The sequence below is a fragment of the Balaenoptera borealis genome (genome assembly GCF_965194805.1).
Source record: "Balaenoptera borealis genome assembly, chromosome: 12".
In the NCBI taxonomy this organism is placed as follows: Eukaryota; Metazoa; Chordata; class Mammalia; order Artiodactyla; family Balaenopteridae; genus Balaenoptera; species Balaenoptera borealis.
Window position 1 is genome coordinate 102,699,234 of NC_138869.1, and position 22,119 is coordinate 102,721,352.

At 35.1% G+C, this 22,119-nt stretch overlaps 1 long non-coding RNA gene across 1 annotated transcript in view; it reads right to left on the minus strand.

Moving 5' to 3' along the window:
* LOC309608224 overlaps window positions 1-21,239 on the minus strand; it is a 79,711-nt gene extending 58,472 nt beyond the window's left edge. The window contains exons 1-2 of the long non-coding RNA XR_014232745.1: window positions 21,040-21,239; window positions 11,959-12,064 (exon numbers count right to left, since the gene is read on the minus strand). This is a non-coding gene — a long non-coding RNA (uncharacterized lncRNA). The remainder of the gene's footprint in view (window positions 1-11,958; window positions 12,065-21,039) is intronic.
* Window positions 21,240-22,119: the final 880 nt, after the last annotated feature.

Below are 22,119 nucleotides of genomic sequence, written 5' to 3' on the forward strand. Positions count from 1 at the left end.
GAAGAAAATTCATAGCTTGACACTCTTTTAACAGAAAAGAAGAAAAGCTAAAACTCCATGGCATAAGGGTCATCTTAAGTAGCTAGAAAAAGAAGAGCAAAGTAAATCCTAAGTAATGTATGTAAGAGCAGAATTCAATAAATTTAAAAGAGAACAAGGATAAAACTAACAAAGACAAAAGTGGTGCTTTAAAAAAATCAACAAAAGTGACAAATTCCTAGCAGATTGTTCAAGAAATAAAAAGAAGAGGGAATGAATTACCAACACCAGGTATGAAAGAGGGATTTTGCACTACAGATCCTTACAGATATTGTAAGTAATTATAATTTATATGTAATTATAAAATAATTGTAAATAATTATAATGTAACAATTATAACTTTTAAATATTAAATAATTATAAAGTAATTTTATGAACGTAATGAAATCTACACACACACACACACACACACACACACACACACACGTATGCATGTACAGCACAGAGGGCCTGATACTTTCACTGGCGAAGTCTATCGAACATTAAAAGAGTACCGATCTTAAACTATCTCAAACAACTGAAAAATATCGATTATTTCTCAACTGCTTTTGTGAAAAAGAAATTAATTACCAAAACTTGAAAAAGACATTACAAGGAAAGAAAATTATAGGCCAATAACCCTCAGGAATTTAGCCCTGAATGAAATATTAGCAAATAGAATCCATTTATGATGATACATCATGACCAAGTAGAATTTACTTCAGAAACACTGGATTGACTGAACATTCAAAATTAATCAGTATAATTCACATTATCAGAATAAAGAATCATATGATTATTTCAATAAATATATTAAAAATTTGACAAAAGTCAATTCCCAATCATGTTAAAAACTCTCTGTAAAGTAGGAATAAGAGGGAGTTTCCTAAATTTGATAAAAAGCATATGTAAAAAACCTCCAGGTAACCTTTCACTCAGTAGTGAATTATTGCACAAATTTCCTGTAAGCTTGGGAATGAGGAAAAAAATGAACACTTTCACCGTTTTTATTCAACATTTAACTAAGTATGCTAACCACTGTAATAACTAAATAAATAAGCTGAAGACATAAAGATGACAGAGGAAGAAATAGAAACTCTACTTGCAGACGGCATGATTGTTTATGCAGAAAATTCTAAGGAATTTATAGAATAGCTTTAAAAACTAATTAATAAATTTAGTATATTCACAGGGTATAAGGTTAATAAGTAAAAATACATTATACTGATACATACTAGCAGCAAATATTTAGAAAATAAAAATTTTAAAAATATATTTATAATAGGTCAAATTCATATAATACTTCGGAATAATGATAACAAAGCATATGAAAGTTCTCTCAATGGGAGCTATAAAATATTGCAAAGAAAAAATGTAAGAAACAAATGGAGAGAAGTATGATGTTCATGGACTAGAAATATTATTAACATGCCAATTTTATTGTAGTTGATCTATAAATTCAATGAAATCCTCATCATAACTTTTTTTGTTACCTTCAGAAGAGTTTTTTGGTAGAAACTGATGAATTAATTTTAAAATAGATATGGAAATGCAAAAGACCTGGAATAGCCAGAGAATCTAGAAAATGAAGAATAAAATTAGAAGAACTACACTATCTGACTTTTAAGATTTATTATAAAGCTGCTTGAGAGATGGTCAACTGTGGATATATCTTGTTCTTCTACACCATTTAGAATTCTGAACCATCAATCACTACATATTATTCCAGAGGTATGTAAAAATGAGTGCCAGATAGTCACACTTAGGAGAATCTACTGAATATGAAGAGAAAAAAATTAAATAGCACACACATAAGGCGTTCATAGAAGAAATTAAATAGGATGTAGGGTTCAGAAGGGGTTGGTCAAGGTTTTTTCAAAATTATTCTACAAAATACTGCATCTCTAAGATATAGTTTTTAAAAAATGCTCTGTGCTCAATTAAATTAGAAAAATTTTGCATGGATTATCTGTCTCCTAATAGTCACCCCAGGCAGAGTTGCAACAAAGAAAAACTGACTAAACCCATGGAGAAAACCTGAAGTAAATAAACCTGCTTATTTTATCGAGATTCAGTTGTTTATCAAGCTCTTTGTTGTTATTATTTAGTTAATCATGGAATCCTTTTTCTTGGGAACAATATTAATGTGTTAAATGCAGCACACTCTGGGAAGGGCTGGATTATTCTAGTAAAAGAACTCTGCGGAACTGCAAGTTTGTGGGAATGGATGATTATGCAGGAAGGAGGCAAAAGGAAAAAAAAACTTATCATCTTTGGCAAGTTTCTTTCACCTGACTTAACAAGAGTTTCTGTTTTCACATATATTTGCCCAGATGAGTATTTTAACAATAAGCCTGTGAATAGCTCAGTAGCATGGGTAATGCAGCATACTTCTTAAAATTACCCAGAAGCTGGGAACCCATCTCACCTTTCCCAACAAATCACAAGTGAATAAGAAGAAACCGAGGTTTCTGAAGATGATACAAATTCAAACTTGTGAATTCTTAACCACCAGTGCAAGCCTGGGGTTAACTGGAATCTAGGCTTAAGAGGACTTTGAAAAATCATGTTAAGTATTATATTTTTAAAAATAATAGTATTTGAATATCAATTATAGAAGTAAACCCTTATAAAAATATTCCTGACCAGAAGTGATTTGAGGAGATAGATGTTGGAGTACCTATATTGGTGAGTCATAACCATTGGGAAAGTGGGAGTATGTGTCCTACTGGATACATACTTAGAAAAGAAGAAAAAGGTAAGAATTCTATGTATTTAAAAGAGAGCAGGCAGGGCTTAAAGTATTGAGAAACATTTCTATCAAACCAGAATTGTTCTGGGAATTGCACAAATTTCTCCGATATTGATGAGATAAACCTCCATCAGGCAACTTACATATTCCTATTGCTTTTCCATTTCCAGGTCCCCATGGGTCCCCTGGACATTTAGAATTAGACTCACCAGAATTATTATTCCCAACGTGGGCTGTGATCACAGCAGCACCCTATTAGACACAGGAACTTCAGGGACAACAGAGGTCATCATTACGTAGCTCCGAAGCAAAGAGCCTTTGTTCCACTGGTTGGGGGTTTAACATTCTCTGGCTGTGCTTAATTACTGGATGGCCTTTATGCATTAGAAGAAAGGTCATTTTGGTCAAACATTTAAATAAACCATCTCTCCTACACTCACAGAGCACCTATGACTCAGAGTTTTATAAGAATCAACTGGTGGTAAAATAGAGGACAGTCAGCACCTGTGAGATCCTGAGCAATCTTGCTTTCTAGAGTTCAATTTTGCCGCGTGTATTGTGAGAGAATTGGAGTAACTGGACTCCGGGATCCCTCCCAAACTCTAAAGCAAGCAAGCAAACAAACAAATGAGCAAAAAACACTATAATTTTATTGAAGTCAGGGATCTAGGTGGGAGAAGGAATACATTCCTCCACTGAGCAAGTGGACCTCTCCAGGAGGTACCCTGCCCCTTCTTACTGGGACAGCTCTAGCTTCATTGTAACAGTCTAAATACTGAAACACAAATCTCACTCAACCTAGCATTTTAAATGTTCTAATTCATTATGGCCACTTAAGGAACACTGTATATTCTCTTTTCTTCATTTGAATACTAAAAATAGTAACATAAAGAGCAACTGTTTTGTAAGGAGCTGAATTTATTGAGGGAAGAGGAAAAAAAGATGAAAAGGAGAAGTCTTTTATTTCTCTCAAATAATCTATGTGTGGCACATAAATAGATGTCACATAGCTACTAGAAGTATTTTTTCTAAAATGTGGGGAAAACTGTCTGACTTTCTAAAAGGTAGGTAAAACTCCTTGCAAAAAGCTAGTCTTCATTACACAGAAGAAAAATATTTGATCAAAGTTTGCATCCTGAGGTACAGTACAAACTATATAGGTCATAACTTAATTTCATGCTGACTGTCCCAGATAAAGGCTGTAAGAGGGAAGGTTAGCTCATATGTTTTGCTTTCAGATTCTCTCAGTTAAGTCTAGATCCCCCTTTTTCCATCTGATGACATCCCAGCATGCACTCTGCCAATGACATCACATAAACCAACAGGAGACTAAGGCACCCCAGCATGAGACAAATAAACAGCATTCTGTCAAACTTCCAAAGGTGATGTACTATAATACACTGAAAAAGCAAGCAAACTTGAAAGACAATTGGAAAGTTAAGTTGATCATCAGTGGTGTGGGGCAGGCACAAACTATTTTGTGAAATGAGCGCTTTGAATTAGGATAAATATGAAAGCTTAAGGCTGATTAATAGCTACTGTATTCAAAGACTTCTGAGATATATTTCTTAGAACTGTGGACCAGAGTAGAATTGCAAGCAGGTTAATTAACAATAATGTTTTTGTTCCCATTGCACGGAACCAAACAGAATAAGCAAGTTCTACATGAATAAATATTATTTCCCACGGAAATTGGGTTGCAAGATCTTAGTCATAGATGCTTTTATTGGCCTGTGCCCAGATGTCTGCCATCACAAAGTCAGAAGAAGAAAACCACTATGTGGTAACAAACAAGGAAATCGACCTATAATGGAAGTTAGAGGGTTTTCCTTCCCTAAATGCTGCTCCAGTCTTAGAAAGTTCTTAACGTTATTTTGGAGTGGCGGGGTTCTGACACGGGTTTTTGTTTTTGTTTTTGTTTTCAGATAACTAAGCCAAGGTACTGTTTTTGGAAACTTTATTTTCTCCATGTCATTTCTCATCATTAACCCTACTGAAGGATGTGGTGCCTGAAGAAATACAGATTATCCAGCTTTCAGATGACAAGGTTAGAAATGGGATACAGTTGGCACCCTGGAAGAATTTCTTTCTTATTTTTTTCCTTTCCATCGCTCATTTCCTTTCAGACCCTGCTATGGTCACAGTAGAGGATTTCCCATAAGCAGGACCAGAGTATGACGTAAAGGACTGTCAGTATTGCTCTTTCTCTTTCAAGCATGGTCACCATTAATGTAAATACAGTAAAAAGAATGGAAAAAAAACTGTTACAGATTCAAAACAATGCATCCCTTCTGAATCCATGTCTGAGTGCTCTGAATATGGATATACTCAGATTGTCTTTTCACTCATTTGTTCTTTCCTTCTGTTATTCATTCATTGCTTCACATTTGGTGACTCAATAATCATTTATCTCTTGCTTTTTTTTTTTTTTTAAGATAAACACAATGCTATGGCCTAAGGAGAAATACAGATTTTCTCTTGTCATCAAAGATTGTGCTGCTTTTCCTGAATGGTGCTTCCAAAACACATGGAATTGGTTAGCTTTATAATGAATGTGTTGAAATATAATGGAACAATACTCTGAATGTTGGAAAATCGGGCTCTCAAATGATTTTCTATGCGTTTCATAAGTAATTTTAAGCCTATGGTCAAGTACTACTTGACCTATGCTAATGCCTTGATTTCCCCAACAGCAAAATGAAATCAGTGATACACAGCATTTGCTTACTTTGTGGGAATATTTGGGATCTTATGAGAAAGTTGATTTTTGCTATTTTGAAAAATTATAAAGTATCCTGACAAATTGTTTTATCACATTTATCGGATGAGAAAATATAAAAGCAAAAAAATTTCAAGTAAATCCTTTATACTTAAGACATTTTAATTGGAACAGTAAGTGCATGTGTAAGAATGACTATGTATCTATTATATAAAGTTGTTTTATATGAAGGAGCTGTACTCCATAGCACTGAACCAGGTATTAAATATTACAGCCTGCAATGGTTAAAAAAAAACTAAATTAAAACACTACCATATTTTGTTGTTGTTATTTACTTTTCCCTTTTTAACTTCTTTATTGGAGGATAATTGCTTTACAATGGTGTGTCAGTTTCTGCTTTATAACAAAGTGAATCAGCTATACATATACATATATCCCCCTATCTCCTACCTCTTGTGTCTCCCTCCCATCCTCCCTATCCCACCCCTCTAGGTGGTCACAAAGCACCAAGCTGATCTCCCTGTGCTATGTGGCTGCTTCCCACTAGCTATTTATTTTACATTTGGTAGTGTATATATGTCCATGCCACTCTCTCACTTCATCCCAGCTTACCCTTCCCCGTCCCCGTATCCTCAAGTCCATTCTCTACATCTGCATCTTTATTCCTGTCCTGCTCCTAGGTTTTTCAGAACCATTTTTTTTTTTTTTTTTAGATTCCATATGTATGTGTTAGCATACGGTATTTGTTTTTCTCCTTCTGACTTACTTCACTCTGTATGACAGACTCTAGGTCCATCCACCTCACTACAAATCACTCAATTTCATACTTTTTTATGGCTGAGTAATATTCCACTGTATGTATGTGCCACATCTTCTTTATCCATTCATATGGACATAAAGACACTTAGGTTGCTTCCATGTACTGGCTATTGTAAATAGAGCTGCAATAAACATTGTGGTACATGACTCTTTTTGAATTATGGTTTTCTCAGGGTATATGCCCAGTAGGGGGATTGCTGGGTCATATGGCAGTTCTATTTTTAGTTTTTTAAGGAATCTCCATACTGTTCTCCATAGTGGCTGTATCAATTTACATTCCCACCAACAGTGCAAGAGGGTTCCCTTTTCTCCACACCCTCTCCAGCATTTATTGTTTCTAGATTTTTTTGATGATGGCCATTCTGACTGGTATGAGGTGATACCTCATTGAAGTTTTGATTTGCATTTCTCTAATATGAGTGATGTTGAGCAGCCTTTCATGTGTTTCTTGGCAATCTGTAGATCTTCTTTGGAGAAATGTCTATTTAGGTCTTCTGCCCATTTTTGGATTCAGTTGTTTTTTGATATTGAGCTGCATGACCTGCTTGTAAATTTTGGAGATTAATCCTTTGTCAGTTGCTTCATTTGCAAATATTTTCTCCCATTCTGAGAGTTGTCTTTTTGTCTTGTTTTTTGCTGTGCAAAAGCTTTTAAGTTTCATTAGGTCCCAATTGTTTATTTTTGTTTTTATTTCCATTTCTCTAGGAGATGGGGCAAAAAGGATCTTGCAGAGATTTATGTCATAGAGTGTTCTGCCTGTGTTTTCCTCTAAGAGTTTTATAGTGTCTGGCCTTACATTTAGGTCTTTAATCCATTTTGAGTTTATTTTTGTGTATGGTGTCAGGGAGTGTTCTAATTTCATTTTTTTACATGTAGCTGTCCAGTTTTCCCAGCACCATTTACTGAAGAGGCTGTCTTTTCTCCACTGTATATTCTTGCCTCCTTTACCAAAAATAAGGTGATCATAGGTGCGTGGGTTTATCTCTGGGTTTTCTATCCTGTTCCATTGATCTAAACTTCTGTTTTTGTGCCAGTACCATACAGTCTTGATTACTGTAGCTTTGTAGTATAGTCTGAAGTCTGGGAGCCTAATTCCTCCAGCTCCGTTTTTCTTTCTCAAGATTGCTTTGGCTATTCAGGGTCTTTTGTGTTTCCATACAAATTGTGAAATTTTTTGTTCTGGTTCTGTGAAAAATGCCATTGGTAGTTTCATAGGGATTGCACTGAATCTGTAGATTGCTTTGGGTTGTATAGTCATTTTCACAATGTTGATTCTTCCAATCCAAGGACATGGTATATCTCTCCATCTGTTGGTATCATCTTTAATTTCTTTCATCGTGTCTTATAGTTTTCTGCATACAGGTCTTTTGTCTCCTTAGGTAGGTTTATTCCTAGGTATTTTATTCTTTTTGTTGCAGTGGTAAATGGGAGTGTTTCCTTAATTTCTCTTTCAGATTTTTCATCTTTAGTGTATAGGAATGCAAGAGATTTCTGTGCATTAGTTTTGTATCCTGCTACTCTACCAAATTCATTGATTAGCTCTAGTAGTCTTCTGGTAGCATCTTTAGGATTCTCTATGTATAGTATCAAGTCGTCTGCAAACTGTGACAGCTTTACTTCTTTTCCAGTTTGGATTCCTTTTATTTCTTTTTCTTCTCTGATTGCTGTGGCTAAAACTTCCAAAACTATGTTGAATAATAGTGGTGAGAGTGGACAACCTTGTCTTGTTCCTGATCTTAGAGGAAATGGTTTCAGTTTTTCACCATTGAGAATGATGTTGGCTGTGGGTTTGTCAAATATGGCCTTTATTATGTTGAGGTAAGTTCCCTCTATGCCTACTTTCTGGAGGTTTTTTAAATCATAAATGGGTGTCGAATTTTGTCAAAAGCTTTTTCTGCATCTATTGAGATGATCATATGGTTTTTCTCCTTCAATTTGTTAATATGGTTTATCACATTGATTGGTTTGTGTATATTGAAGAATCCTTGCATTCCTGGGATAAACCCCACTTGATCATGGTGTAAGATCCTTTTAATGTGCTGTTGGATTCTGTTTGCTAGTATTTTGTTGAGGATTTTTGCATCTATGTTCATCAGTGATATTGGCCTGTAGTTTTCTTTCTTTGTGACATCTTTGTCTGGCTTTGGAACACTACCAAATTTTAAATTATTAAATAATAAACAAAGTATAGCAATTTAAAGGTAGACATTCTTTTCACGTTTATATGGATTTCTGTTTCTTCTTAGGTCAATAACCTGGAAAAAACAATAGTAATCTAGAATATTTATGTCCTGTCACCTTGAAATTGATGTTTGAAAATATATTAGCCTTTTTTAGTGTAAGGGAAAATAACATGATTATTTAACTTCCCAAATATCATAATGCAGAATTGAATGTGATTTAAAGATTCTGAATGAGTCTCTTGAAATCCACATACATTAAGTGATCAGAGTGGTAATTTGATGAGATTGTAGGCCATTTACATTACCATGAAAGTCCTGGATTATTTCTTTTATGATTATTTAAATGCCTGGTGCCTACATACATAGCCAAGCTCTTCTCTGTATACTACTATTTTGAAATAAGAAACCATATGCTAAGGCAAAATTTTGAACGAAGAATAAAACAAATTGCTTAGTATAGTTGTCACTAGTTTCCTCTTATATAAATAGAATATCTAAATCATAATATTTTAAGCTAAAACAGCAGTTTTGAAAGTTCAAATTCTCTTGATCTATAAAAGTAATTTATGACTGCACAGTAGGCAAAACAAAGGTTACCAATCCATGGCCCAAATTATTAAGTAGAAAAGACCAAGGTGGGCATAATTATTTTTACTTTTCTGACAGATTCAATTTTTCACATGCTAATGCTTAACTACATGATGGGAAGGGTTAGGAGAAGGAGATTGTCACTGAAATCGAGATGCACTCGTAGAAAATGCTTGGTGGGATGCAGAAATGTGTTTTTATCTTTTACATACAGCTCTCTATATAGAAAATCTAATATGTAGTGTAGATATGGGGAAAAAAATAACCCTTTCTGCTTGTTTTTACTTATAATGATTTTTGGTCATGTGGCTGAAGCTTGAACATCTGTTTAAAAAAACAACAAAGTCATTCCCAAAAAGTAGTTTTCAACTATGAACAGCTTATAGTTTGCAGGTTACTTCTGCCCTATGGCCTTTAGTTCCAGAATCCATAAAAGGAAGAGACTGCATTATATAATATTTAAGGTATTACCAGATCTAAAATTTTATATTTTATTAGAATGAAGTCTTCATGGATTGATGAAAGATACACATGTCATAAAAGAAGTATAGTAAAATATTAAGTAGATGGTGTGTGTACAGCATTTGCTATATTTTTAAAAATTTTCATGATAAAATGCTGAAAAATATAACTTAATATTCTGTAATTGTATACTGATATATAAAAATGAATACATGCCATCACATAATTTAGTATTTACATTGATAACTGAAGTATAATTGAATTTTTTCAGCTCCATTTTATAAATGTAACTGAGAAGGGAAAGGACTTATCTAAGGTCACATAACTAGTTAGTGGGAGAATTTTTTTAACAGCCCCTGTTGGTGGAATTAAAGTTCAAATTAAGCATTAACATATATCCCCTTCATGAGGCAGGCATAGCTACGTTGAGCACTTATTAAATGTGCACAGCAGCACACTATGGACACCACAGAGTTTCATGGGACTTTATAGTTTCACATACATTGCCTCATTCAATTAATTAAAAAAAAAAAACAAAACCGTAAGATAGGTCATCAGGAAGTATTACCTGCATTATAGCAATGAGGCCTCTCAAGCCAGAGCAATATCATGACTAGCTCAGGATAACAGAATCAGTAAAGATAAAAACAGATATGGGTCCAGAATCCTGACTGTCTATGTCCTACTGGAAACATGAAGACTATGAAAGAAGATATGGACTTTACTTAGAAACAACTAAAAGTCAAATTGGTGAGATGTGATATGTTTTATGAAGCAACCAGAAAATAAATAAAAACCATTAGCAAATGTTACTGGTTGTGTAAAACCAGACCCATAGGAACTTATTTACTAAAGACATTCAAATTAAGAGAAAAGGGTGCTTAGAAGACTGTTACTCTCAAAGGACAGAACCTAGAATTTCAGACGTTGGTATCAATTCTGAAAATTTTGAAAATAAAGTTCTAGGCTTTATTGGTATTTCTCCAATTCTCCAGCAAATTTGATAATATAGTAATGATCACTTTAGTTTTCTAAAAAGTGAATCTTGAGATAGTTCACTTATAAACTTGACTAATCTCTTTATTTATATTTAAGATAATACAATAAATGTTCATATTGGTCCATCCTGAAAAGGTTTGCTGTACATCACCACGACCTCAATCTGGTCAACCTATTCTTGAAAGGAAGGACTCCATGACTGTATCTTTATCAGCATATTATGACTATTTAGGAATCTGCAGTGACTTTGAACAATGCAAAGCTGTAACAACAGAATACAGAAAAAAAAATGAAGAAAACTTTTTCAAACACAGCTACAAAATGTTGTTTTTGGAAATGTTGGATTAAGAAAATTAAATTAGGTGGTTTGAATATACTCTCTTGTGTTGATATAACCTCAAATTGTCCAAACGAAATTTAAATAAACTATATATATTTTCCATTGTGCATGTTCACGGAGAAGAGGAAAAATAAAAATAATAAATTGAGTTTGGCAGAATAAATTATAAGGTTGATTTTAATTGGTTTATTAACTAAGATGTTATTATTATATTATTATTGAATATTTTTTTAAAAAATAAAGGTGAGGGCTTCCCTGGTGGCGCAGTGGTTGAGAATCTGCCTGCCAATGCAGGGACACGGGTTCGAGCCCTGGTCTGGGAAGATCCCACATGCCACGGAGCAACTGGGCACGTGAGCCACAACTACTGAGCCTGCGCGTCTGGAGCCTGTGCTCCGCAACAAGAGAGGCCGCGATGGTGAGAGGCCCGCGCACCGCGATGAAGAGTGGACCCCGCTTGCCACAACTGGAGAAAGCCCTTGCACAGAAACGAAGACCCAACACAGCCATAAATAAAAATAAATTAAAAATAAATTAAAAAAATAAAAAATAAAAAAAAAAGGTGATTTACATTTTCTTTGGTGCCTGCATGCAGATTTCATTCTGACAGTCAGCTATCTATCTACCTATTTGCCATTGGTCAAAACAGCAGAATGTGTGATTATATCTCTACAAATATGGTACAAAATCTGTATAATAAGGCAGTCACAAATGCATAAAATAAGAATTCTAATGTAATTATAGATCATTATCACATAATCTTTAATATGAACATATAATTTAGAATATGACACAATAAAAACTCCTTCAAAATTGAAGGACACATTCAGGTTCTAAAGATAATGACATTCCACATTTAAGGGGCAGCGACCCTGCATAAAATTGTTAAGACATTTTCCTTTTCTCCTATTCTCTTCTCTAATCCATGGCAGAAGGTAGAATGTTGGCACCTTAAAAATCTTAGGTAAAGGCATTAGTTTCCTCATTCCCAATCACTTTAATTGAATGTGTAGTGTGTATACAGAACTGTAATTCTGTCCAGAGGTTGCTTGTCAAGCCATGTTTTTATTGTAATTACCTGATTTGTTCAGCTTTAGTCGTATTTACTTTTGAAGGTCATCTGTCCTGCTCAGACATGGTTAGTTGAAGTAGGGAAAAATACGTAACACCCACAGACAGAAAGCCTAAAAGAAAGAAAAAGGGGAACGAGTGCAGTCTTCCCATATGGACAAAAAAACAAGATAAAACTGTCACCTAAAAATTACTGTAACCTAACAGATCACATTATTTTCTTTCACGTCATCACATTTAATATTCACTTTTACCATTTGATACTAACTTGTAACTTTGGGAGGAGAAGGCTTATAGTTCTACTTTGAAGATTTAATTACCTTTATTCTCATTGGATGCCAACGATGACTAATTATTCACAACACTTAGGAGGAAAAGCTGAAAAAACAGACAGCATCTCTCATTTTCCTGGTTTCCCCTTAGAAAACGTAGGTCAATTTTCCATCACATTTCTATGTGTTGTGAAAACCCTCCCAAATTCATACATCTGGATATTGGTTAAACTTTGGTGGGAAAGAGAAATTTTAACATTATGACTCCAACTCATGCCACAGATCTTCAGATTATTATAATCATGTGACAGCAATTACAAATACCTATGAGGTGATGGATGTTAAAACTAAAGTTATTGTGGTAATCATTTTGTAACATATATATGTCAAGTCATTATGCTATGCACCTTAAACTTATACAGTGCTATGTGTCAATTATGTCTCAATATAACTGAAAATAAAAAAACCACACCAAACAAACAAAAATTTCAAATACTTTAGTTTCTGATGTGTTGACATAAAATTAATACAGAGCAAACTACTTGATCACATCTTGAAATTTTTCCCAGCAGGGAACCACTTAGCTAGTGGCTTCATGTTGGTATCAATCTCAAAATAATATTAATAGTATGAAGGAGAAGAAAAAGAATAGTAAGATAAAGGGAATTAGTATTACAAAGCAAATTTTAACCAGTATATAAGAACCTGTAGCAGGATCTGATGTGAAGCATCTAAGGCAACTGGACACTTTTTGTACAAGGAAACAAGCAGATACCCCCCAGAATTGTAACCAAAAGGAAAAACAAGGAATTTCAAGACAAAACTAGCACCATGATACTCGTTTTCTATTCCTGCATAACAAATAATCCCCCAACTCAGTAAGTGAAACACCGACAATCATTTTGTTATATATTTTATACATAGTTTGGGGAGTTGATTAGGCTCAGTGAGGGGTTTCTGGTTCTTGCACCCATTTGCAGTCTGACAATGACTGGGCCTAGAGCTATTTCAAGAGAAGCTATCTCACTCACCAGTCTGGGACCTCAACTGGGGCTGTCAGGGAGAACAGCTACAGATGGCATCTGTGTATGACCTGGGCTTCCGAGCGTGGTTTCTGGGTTCTAAGAGCAAGCATCTAAGAGAACCAGACAGAAGCTGTATTGTCCTTTATGACCTAGTCTCAGAAATCACATAGCATCAGAGAGGGTCACTTCTACTACAGTCACATTCTTATCCTTACAGGGGAAGAAATAAGGCCCCGACTTCTCTGTGGGAGGAGTGTCAACGTCACGCTGTAAGAAGAGCACGGAGGGGGTGTGTGTGAGGGGGGGAGATCAGCTGCAGCCATCTTGGATAACACAAACCCCGTCATTCTCTGAAGGCTGATCAGGATTGCAGCTTAAAGTAACTGTCTGTCAGATAATCCAAATGAGCACTGACTGAAGGCTACAGGTGGCATGTTAATAGCTGAGTAAATGACTATAATATTCAACAAGTTCTTGGGAAAATACATAAATAGATAAATAAGTAAATATATATATAATATACATGTATACATATAAATTCTATTTTTAGCCCATCTAAGGACTTTGCAGTTCTATTTTTTCCTCCTAATTCTAACAGATTTTGGCTTGCTCATTTTGATGCTACATTATCGGATACATATAAGTTCATGATATTTCTATCTGCTTGGTATTTTCTTCCTTCATCCCAATTCATTCATTTCACCTTAAAGTCCTTTAGTGTGATATTAATAACTGCTACGGTAGCTTACCTTTTAGTAGAATTTGCCTGTTATGACTACTTCTATTTCTTTAATTTCAAATATTTTATGTAGTTCTGCTTTAGGTGTGTCTCTTTCAAGAGCATAGAGCTGGATTTGTTGTTTTAAGTACTTTTTAACAGCTCAGCAAATATTCATTCTTTTAAATACTGAGTTTGGCTTCTTTTGATTTATTGTGATTACGGTGTATTTGAACTTACAATTACTATTTTTTTCTTTTTTGGTAAGTTTTTTACTGATTCCTTTTTCCTCCCCTGGTTCAGAACCTAGAGATTACGTTTCTATTGTTTAATTGTTAGTGTTAAATGTTTGACATACACTTATATGTAAAAATTTTTACACAAAATCTAAAATTATTTTGCCCGTCCATTCTCTTTATTATGCTTGAATTTTCATTTAGCTCATTCCCATTTACTAGTATTAATCAAAATTTTAATCAGTTTTGTCTTTTTAACTCCAATATTTATATTAAAATGTTAATAGTTCTCAATTTATTAAAATGTTGTCAATTTCTGATTTCACTGTTTTTGTCTAGAGTTCCATACTTATTCCTAATTGTTACTAAAGAACATCTGTAGCAATTCTTCCACTGGTAAAATCTCTTAGTCTTACTATATCTGAAATATCTCTATTTTATACTCAAAGTATATAGTTTGAGTATATATTTCTAGATAGATATTTATATTTCCCTTAGCAATCTAAGATATTATTCCATTACCTTGTGGCACCCATTTTTGCTTCTCAAGTGTCTTCCAAATGACCCATTATTACCTTTGAATATAATCTTTCTTTCTTCTCTAATAATTTTAAATATTTTTCCTCAACGTTATATTAACACCAAATGTGTGGAGATGGATTTATTTTTATTCAAACTATTTGATACTCAAAATGCTCTTACCATTTGAGGATTCATATCCTTCATCAATTCTGGAAAAATTCCACTAATTTCTCCGTAAACATTGATAGTCTGATGTTTTCCCATACTCTCTTCTTCTAATATCATATTTGATAACATAAAAGTTAAGATCACAGGCTCGGATTATGATAACTATGTTCAGTTCTTCCATTTTTTGCCTGTATATCTTCTACAAGAATAATGTTTCTAGGTTATTGGCATGTCCCATCAAAAACTCTTTTGAATAGACATATCCTATGGAATAGAACCCAACTCCTGATTTAGCATCCATGACCCTGAATAGAATATGGCCCAACTAAAACTCTTAAAACTAACTTTCCACTAACGTAATATTCAGGATTTCAGCTCAAATCAAGTTGACCTACTCACTGCCTTCTGAATTTACCATAGGATATTCCATTGCCACAAAGTTTTAAAAGTTGTTTCCCCCTCACAGAAATATTCTACTTATAGGAATCTTACCATTCTCTGCTGCCTTTTCCATGAAGAAAATCCAAGTAGAAGTAATTTTTGCCTACTCTGAATTCTTTTAAGTCTTGTGTGTTGTTAAAGAATGAAGATAATGTGTAGTGTTGAAGTTCACAAATTGTAGGTCAAGATTGCTTAAATTTGATCACCAGCTCTTCCATTTATGAGATGTATTACCTTTAAAAAGTTATCTAACTTCTGTGTGTCTCCCTTTCCAAACCTGTAACGTGGGATTAAGAAAAGTTTCTACTTCATAGGGTTACTGTGAGAGTTAACAAGTTAATACAAGTAAAAGTCTCTTAGAACAGTTTTTAACATGTAGTATATACTATTTAGCATTGGTATATTTTCTGATATTTGTCACTGCACTGCAAATTCTTTTCTGCCACATTTAGGGTTGAATATTTCTCCTCACTTCTGAGGATTATTTCTAAGCAGAGGGAACTCAACTGGTTGTAAATCCTGGCCTCTTTGCTTTCTTTTACTCACATTGTGGAAGGGAATGTGGACTGACTCCAAGCTTTTCCTCTTTGGACTCAGGTTGCCAGAGAGAACAAAATTTTTGTTTTGCTTTCCTTGAGCAGTTCCTGCCCCTACAGAGGGGTGGGAATAGATGGGGAGGCCAGCCCTGGTCAGTTAGCATAACTGGGTGGAGACAGCCATCAGACAAATGGACACACATCTGGTCCATTTGGCTTTCACACTTTATGTTTACCAAGTTAACTTTTATCAGTAATAAAATTATTTTTCATGTGCCATGATTTGTTTTACTTCTCAAAGCATTCAGAACTCAGGAAGTGATGGGAGTCTCCCCTTCCGAGACTCTACCACCTTAGTACCTTAATGACAGTAGATAACTAAATAAATATTTGCTAGAGCCAATGATAACTGGCTCTACACTAGATGAGAAACATTGGATATACTTATATAAAGTTAATATAAAATTGTTCCTGAAAAGATAAATAATACCTTACAGAGCCTATTATTAGAAAATCAAACCTTAAACGGAGAAATCTCCATGAGGTATTGGGCAGCAATTCATAAGACTTCAAAGACAGCTGGATGGCAACATTATCTATTTTTAAAAGCATCTATCCTCTAATAAGATACGATTACTTAATTTGTGCTTTTCACACCATCTAAATCACATCTCTCCAACCCTGGCATTTTTCTCTGAGAGGGAATAACAATGGGATATGAGATGAGATGCCAACTTGGACCAACATTGGTTGAACAGACTGAAATAGGTGCTGAAGTAAAGACACGGTGAGCTAGCACAGAGTAAACTGAAATATGCACCTGAGTCATTGGCAAACTACCTTTAATCATGAGCTACTGTCCAGCCAAGCCTACAACTCATCCCATTCACTTTCCTATGGCAGCATAAAGAGTACCAACATACTTCAGACATTTATGTTTATGTTTCACTGAGCCAAATCTTCATGGGCAAGACTGACAAAACTCTAAGAGTCTTGGGCTAGTGTCTTCTTTTCCTTTTTTCTAAATATTTCAGATATAATAAATTTAATATAGTCAGTATATTAATTTATTCTTCAACAAATACAGAAGAAAATCATTTGTATACCATATAATGAAATGGGATACTTTTGACTTCTGATATGGCTCTAAGTAACTGAATCAATTAAGGCTCATTCAAAAATACAGAAACCGCTTTATGTCTTGAAAGCAGAGAAAATTGATTGTTGGGATTTACAACGATGATGGGAGAGCTGAAGAGCCCAAGAGGAGATAGTGAGGCAGTGCAGAGATCGACAACAGCAGCAAGAAGCTACTACTCTTAGGTCTGGAAGGCATGGAGGTTGGGTCTTGCCAGAACCCAGATGTCAAAGCCTCACATTTAGGAGCTACCGTTACAGTGGGGGCTATCCAGAATCAACTGGGACCATGGCGGAGTGGTGGTCTGGTGAGCTGGAGCTCCAGAGGAGACACTGGTGCTATCACAGGGATATCATACATTGGAAGCAAGAAAGGGAGAGACACCTTGGCTTCTGTCCTCTCCCTGCTCGCCAGTCTCCCACTAGCACCTATTAGCTAAAAACAGTTGACCCTTGAACAACACAGGTTTGAACGGCTTGGGCCCAATTATTTTTCAATAGTAAATACTGCAATACTACAGGATCCAACATTGGTCGAATCTGTGGATGTGGAACTGTGTATATGGAGGGTGGACTGTAAGTTATACACAGATTTTCGACTGTGGGGAGGGTGGGACCCCTAATCCCAGCATTATTCAAGGGCCAACTGTATATGAGAAGCAAAATATCAAGGGATCTTGGAAATATTTTTCCCAAAGGCAAAGACCAGAGCAAGAGAAAGAGATGATGCATCTGAGATCAAATAGAAAAACGCTCCACACTAGTACTCTTTCAGTATCATTGTGATGTAGATGAAATTTATGATGCTATGAACTTGAGTTCCAGCTATGCTGAAGTTCATGAAGTTTTCCAAACTAAGCTGTATCTTGCCACCCTGCCTTGGCTCAAGTTGCTTCCTCACCTGCAATGCTCCTTTCCTCACCATCCACTTGAGGGATAGCTACTCATCTTTTGAGATGTGCCACTCTGAGGCCTTTCCTGACCACCCATTCTTACTCCTGGTAGTTTTAAATTGCACACCCCTTTCTGCCACTACTGTGCTTTCTCTATAGGTCTACCATAGCACTTCATTATTATAGTTAACATGTCTATTCTCTCCTACTACATGGTACGCTCAAGAGAGCAAGGCTTTTATTTTCTTTGTTTCAACGTCCACAGCACCTATCACAGTGCCTGGCCTGTAATTTTGTGCATAATTAGTTAATGAGTGAGTAAATGATTAGATGGATGGTGGGTGGGGTTCCAGTAGATCTGAATAAATATTGAATGGCGACCTGCCTTGACAGTTGAATGTTTCCACCATGATTCCAACTCCTCACCCCCTGATACTGATTTTAACGAAAATAATTAAATAATCGCAAAGAGGACAGAAATCCTTTCCTTCCTCCACAGATTCTTTATTGAACTCTTACTTGACTATAAAAAACTATTTTAGGAGCTAATGAAGGCTTAAAGAATGTACAGTCTAGCTGAATCTTTTGATTGATCTCAAACCAATCTATTTTTTTGCATGGGTCAGCATTAGTACGTATTAAAACAATCTGTATCCAGATTAATATATTTAGCTATATAATTGAGTATGCATTATTTTTTTTCTTAAAACTACTATTCAATAAGCAGATCACAAGTTGGTAGAAAATTTATATATGTGCACTTTACTCTGACCTAAAACTGAACCCATAAACTGCACTGTTTATTTTCACTGAGTCAACTGAGCTACTTCATACTAATATAGCGTAGTTAATTCAGTATTTTGAAATTCTTTTTTTTTTACTTCCCCAATGCAATAATTTTGGATTTCACAAATGAAACCCTAATGTTTGGTAATGAGTGGAACATTCTTTTTTTAAGACAACAAGAGTCTAATTAGATGGGTAAGAGGTCCTACAAGAATTATTGAGTTTGGGACAGTAGTTTTATGTTTGTTTGCTGGTTGAAGGATGGAAGAAATGAGTAAAGTACCAATCTAGAAGGGAAATTTCTATGCAAAATTTTCATTGCTGAGAATTTGCTAGTGAGCTGGGTATTATTTTGGAAAGAAAGTCCAAAGCAATATTTTTAATATTTTCTGCCAGTACAAAAAATTCTAAATTTTTAAGATAATGGAATTTTTTAAAAGTTAAGTAAAATCAAATAAATATGAATTAAAGATTTGACAGTTTACAAGAACTTCAACTTCTATACTGTATTCTAGTATTCAGGGTAAATTTTAACTGACACATAGCTTCTGCTTTAACATGATGATATTTCCCAGTGGTATTTTTATTTCTAAATTCCCATTTTCTCTATTAAATACTCAAGCCAACGCTATCTGCATCAAATATTGCACTGCCCCTGGAGATTTGTTTGCAGGGCTTTCTACTTTTCTCAACTCTCTATTCCAAATAGATCTTACGAATTTCACCCTTAAGTCAAAAGATTTGGCAGAGGAAGACATTTCGGGGTAAAATTTAAATAGTAATAACAAATATTTTGAAATATTCAACAGTTGAAACTTTAGTCTTTTTTTCCCTAAATGTATAAAACAAGCAAACATACTTAAAACAACGACAGTAAAAAGCCATTGTACTAAACAGAGACAGTCAACAGCTGGTAGAAAATTGAATTGAACTTTGTCCAGAGACAATAGAAAAAGGAAATTAAAGGCTTCAAATTGCTTATAGCAGGCCAGAGTAAATCCAACTGCTTTTTGAGGTCATTAAAACATCTTGAACGATTTTCCAAAGATTTTTGGTTCAAGAGAGCCAAAAAGATTTTGCCAAGCACTACTTTCCTCTTATTGTATTTCATAATAAATTTAATCCATATGTTTCTGATTCATTTATACTTCAGTCATCAAACAGTTCTTGCGCAAGAGCTATTTGATTTCTAAGAAATCATTTGAGCCTTTTATAGAAGTCTGCTTGTTTTCTTTGAAGTAAGTTTTGCAAAACTGAAAATACTTGATGTTCTGAACTGAGCTTTTAAGGTTTTATACAATCATAGAATCTTAGATATTAAATGCAATCTATCCCAACATCCATCCCAAAGTATAATACTTCTTACCAATCTTTGGCAGATAAAATTTTGGTTGCTTCTTTACCATTTTCAGTGATAGGGAACTCATTATTTCAGAAGAAAGCTTATTCCATCAAGACTCATCCTTTCCTCTCTCCTGTCACAATAGCTTGGCACTTACACTATAAGGCTAAGTGTGGTTATGTGTGTGTGTATAATGACTTAGTCCTTTTTCTCAAATGCCTCCTTGTAACCTTAATGCTACCTTCTCTTTATTTTGATAATTTGGGAATTTACCTGACGTAGAGAAACTATCTTGAAACACTAGTTTGTCTTGGAAAAGCTTCATTTTCTTTTGTTTAAATATGTAAAAGACCTATAGATTTTGCATAATGTTTCCATTTAATCCATATTACACCCCAATAAGAAAATACCACTGTCCCAATTTTTGAAGGGGGAACCTGAACTTCAGAGAATTGATTAATTTTAATGAGGTCACATGACTGTTTAGTAGCTCTTGTATTCAAACCCAAGACTTGTTGATTCCAAAGGCATGGATCTTTCTTCTGCACAGAACTGAATTTCCATTAAAATTTCCTCATAAGGTCTTTCGAGAATGAGGTATAGCAAAACAGACTGAGCTTTACACACCTCATATTTAACTGCTTCAGAACTGTCTACGTAATAGGTTGTGTCCCATGAAAGCACTATTTTTGTCCGTCAAAAACGTTCAATGTCTACAATTTTTATGACCCAGTTTAACATACAGATATTCTTGACACCATGTTTGCCTTAAGTTTTGTAGTAGAAAATTTCAGGTGGTGCATCCGTAAGCTCAGCAGGCTGACGAAAATGCCTGTATTAAGTGTTTTCTTTAAAAAAGTTGAAGAAATAACAGACCTTTGTTCAACTGTAAATACTTAATTAAAAATTTAAAATCCCAAGGGACTGGCTCCAGGAACCACTCTCACAGCCCCCTCTCCACAATATCAAAATCTGGGCAGGCCCAACTCCCTTACATAAAATGACTTCGTACCTTCACCCTGCGGCACGCCAGAGGAATCCCAGTACCTTCAGCCTGCGGGACGCCAGAAGCGGAATCCCGCGGGAAGCGAAATCCCGCGGAATCCCGCGGGACCGCGGGAAGCGGAGTCCCGCGGAATCCCGCGGGACCGCGGGAAGCGGAGTCCCGCGGGAAGCGGAGTCCCGCGGGAAGCGGAGTCCCGCGGGAAGCGGAGTCCCGCGGGAAGCGGAGTCCCGCGGGAAGCGGAGTCCCGCGGGAAGCGGAAGCGAAGAATGGAGGAGGGCTGGCTGCGCCTCAAAGGGTAAGTACTTAACAGATAATCAAACTCAAGTGCAAATTATTAGGTGATAACAAGCTTTGTAATCCTTTCTCCTCTGAATTCAGTTTATTTGTTGTGGACCAAGTATGTGCTAAGCCCAGCGCCCCAGTCTGTGAGATACGAAGATAAATAAGTCGCTGTGCCTCTTCCATCAGAGTTTTCAGTTTTTTTGATAGAGATTATTCTCTTTCACAAGCCTTCACACCCTGACTTCCTGGCTCTATTTTTTCCTTTCTTTTTTGAAAAAGTAAAAAGTTTAAAAACTTTCTTTAAATTCTCTTAATTCTTGGGTGACCCAGTGGTTTTCTAGTTGAAAATGTGACTTCTCCCAGCTCCTTTAAAAAAGTCTCTATAATTTTCTCATTTCCTGTTTTCATGAGGGCAGTAAAATCTGTCTGGCAGAAAGCATTCTCCTTACAAGTAAGCTCTGAATGCCAATTTCATAGTTAAGTATATATTAAGGCTCAAATTATCTGATTAATTTGCAGAACTTTATGTTGTTTTTAGACAACTAATATCATTTTTCATTCTTATAATGAGGTTTTCAAACAAAATATCTAAATATTAGACTGTTTTAAAATAAGCACACTATTATACTACTAGCTGAAATTATTAAAATACTGATGTTTAAAAGTAATTTAATCATGATATTCACTCAGCATTCAGTGCTTACTTTATTAGGAACAGAAGAAAGGTGCAATATAAATTTTGAGTCAATCAAAGAGCCATTTTTAGGGAGAAGAATTGGATAATATGAACGATAATAAGCAACA